We start from the raw sequence: 3371 nt of genomic DNA, 5'->3' as shown, positions 1-3371 counted from the left end.
CTGGTAGAATTGTGTGTGTGTGTTTTAGAGAGAGAGAGAGAGAGACTTTCAAACTTTTTACTATTTCTTGTTTTACAATGCATGTAAACCAGGAAACCTTTTTAGGGGCGGTGAGGAACATGCCAATAGTTATTTGCCTATGCTAGAGACAAGTGGTACAGCAGCAGTCCTCAAAGATGATTCAGAGCACTGTTATCATGGTTAAAAGTGCACAGTGTGGTTCCCATAGTCTATGATTGGCTTATATGGATAAGTGGAACAAAGTTCACTGAAGGATGAATTGTTTAGAGTACAGGACTTACCAAGCTGTCTCATCAGGTAAGCTTAATCCCAATACAAGTTTCTGTTACTGAATTTCATTAAGGGTGGACAAGTGGAACTTCTATTGTGACTGCATATCATCCCCATAAACCCACTTACTTTCTCCTCTTCTTTCTTAGAAGGGGGATTGGTTGGCTCAGTGTCTAACGATACTAGTTTTCTCAGTCGTGTTTTCGATTCAAGGGTACCAGGTGTAGGCAAGGCAGAAACATGTTGTGGAAAGATTACTGGGGTAAGAATATTGGAATTACAGCCCCAGCCATTCCATTAAGTTGCTGTGATGTTTTTGTACAAATTCATTCTCCCAAACAGCTTCATTTCCTTCTTCTAAAAATAGAATCAGTTAGGACAATTTCTAAGGACACTTTCAGGTCTGACATTCTCATATTTCAAGTATTTGACCTAGAATAGTGAGTCTTTGGATTTCCAGGTGAGGGATAGTTGCTTTACTTGAAGTCCTACACCTGGAGTAACAGTCATTGGTTCTCTAAAAGGAAGAGGATGTGAGTACCTCTGCCTTGGGTATGTTTTGGTTTAGGTCCAAGGTCCCTTGGTTCTGGTGTTTTGTGTCTGAGACTGCCTGACCACTGTGCCTGGAGCCTAATTCCTGTGTATTCCCTATCCTCTGTTTATTGCAGAGTGAGTTTCCTGCATGTGAACCCTACCTTGCCTTGAACCCTAGCTCCTCTCTGCCCCACTGACCCCTAGCTGCTTATATTGGCTCTGCTGATCTTGGCTTATGGTCTTGCTTCCCGTGATCCAGTGCTTTTCATATCTCAGCTTGACAAAGGGATTTTAAGAGAAACTCCCTACAGGAAAAGACAAAAGCTTGGATATTAACCCACTACACTATCCAGTCCAATTCATAGTCAGAAAATTAAGATGACTGGAAAGTTGAAGTAAGCAAATCTCCTATTGTCTGTATATTCAAGTATATAGATATAATTGAAAAGAATTTGTTTTGATTTAATTAATAGTTCAAAATTAAATACACATGATTCTCTATATTTTGTTAGATGGAAGAAAAAACAGACAACTTATAAAAATGCTTTAAGATTAATTGACTTCATTTAAAAACAAAATACTCTCATGGATCTAGAAATCTAGGTCTGAGTAATCAACCTGTGTAATCATACCAATTGAAAAATGATTTAATTCCATGTGAGATTCATACCTAAAGTTTTTATTTTCATTTGTTTCAAAAGTTACTTACTTGGTTTCAAACTATATGGAATTAAGTGTTAAGGTTTATAAAGTTCGGTCTATTTTAGCAGCCAAGCAAGAGAGCAGTAAAAATAAAACACGAGATAACCATTACTTCCTCTAAACGAGGTCACTTTTGTCATTTGAGAACATCTGATTGGCAACAGAAATCTTTTTCACTTTCTCTCCTTCTGTATCATCAAAAGCACTTGTGAATCCCTTACTGATAAGACCACAACTTATGGTAAAAAGAATGACTTGCTAGTCAAATCCTGCTGTACCAGTTTGGAGGAGAAATGCATCAATACGAACATGGCAATTCTTACAGTGTATCTGAAGACTGGTCCAGGTGACTAAGAAATGTGGTTTAAAATGTGGCTATAGAAAACTTTAAAAATCTTTCAAAAATAAAATAAAAATAAAATGTAGCTGTGGTTTCAACATAAGAACCATTCACTTTGATAAGCTTTGTTGGCTGTTTGTAAGCTGTGACTCCAGAAATAATGTTTAAAATAATTCCACAAGGATACTTTGATCCTTCAGACAATGGAAATATCAAGGTTTAATACCTAGTTGAGAAAATGAATCCAAAGCTATCCACAGATTACTGATTAGATTCATGTTATATTATTGATTTTCTGAAATCCCATAAGGGTTCTTTATGACTATTAATTTATTTTGACTACAAATACCCCTGGTCTTGCCATTCAGTATACTTTATTTTGCTACCTACTTGATTGGCATGCCTTTACCTGCCTCCTTTGCCCACTTAAAGCTTCACCCTTCAAGGTCTAGCTCAGACGTATTCTACACTACGAAGCTAGCCCTTACTACCCTATTTGTACACTGACATCTCTTTTTTCTTGGAACCATATTTGCATATGTTCATAAAGAGTTAAGCATTTAGTTGTGCTTCACTTCATATAATAATTATAACAGGGGCACCTGAGTAGTTCAGTTGGTTAATCATCTGACTTTGGCACAGGTCATGATCTCATGGTTCATGAGTTCAAGCCCTGTGTTGGGCTCTGTGCTGACAGCTGGGAACCCGGAGCCTGCTTCAGATTCTGTGTCTCCCTCTCTCTCTGTCCCTACCCCTCTCGCACTCAGTCTCTCTCTCTTTTCCTCTCTTTCTCTCAAAAATGAATAAACATTAAAGAAGTAATTATAACAAAAATAAGCTAAGTGCTTAATATGTCCTAAGTTAATCCTCACAGAAACCCAGTGCGTAAGGTATTATTATTCTCACTTTACAAATGAGCTAACAGCAGCAAAGAGAAGTTAAACATCTTGCCCAAAGCCACAAACATTCTTTACTTTATTTATTTTTTTTTACAAATAGTTTATTGACAAATTAGTTTCCACATAACACTCAGTGCTCATCCCCACAAGTGTCCTCCTCCATGCCCATCCCTCCTCCCCCCGCACATCCATCAGTCCTCCGTTTTTGTCAGCATTCAAGAGTCTCTCATGGTTTGCCTCTCTCCCTTTCCCCCACCATTTCCCCCCTTCTTCTCCCCCTTGTTCCTCAGTTAAGTTCCTCCTAATCCTCCTATACGTGCACAAACATTCTAAGCAGTATAGATGTAAAACCAGAGAGTTTAGCTCCACAGTCAAATATCCTAACCACTCTTCCATCTTGCCTTTTCACAGATATTTGTCTCATCTTCCCAATTAAATGCTATAGTCTTTAAAGGTGGAAACCATATCTTATATTTCACTTTCATTACCTTAGAAAGACTAGCATAGTGCAAGGCACATAGTGTGCTCAATAGTATTTGCTTGATTCCCAAAAGTTTAGATCAAATTTCCTAACTTTTTTTTTTGTATTTTTATATTGGTATTCT

This window comes from Crocuta crocuta, unplaced genomic scaffold (assembly GCF_008692635.1).
Source record: "Crocuta crocuta isolate KB4526 unplaced genomic scaffold, BGI_CrCroc_1.0 scaffold2350, whole genome shotgun sequence".
Lineage (NCBI taxonomy): Eukaryota > Metazoa > Chordata > Mammalia > Carnivora > Hyaenidae > Crocuta > Crocuta crocuta.
The sequence above is the reverse complement of the archived record's forward strand: the minus strand, read 5'-3'. Positions refer to the sequence as shown.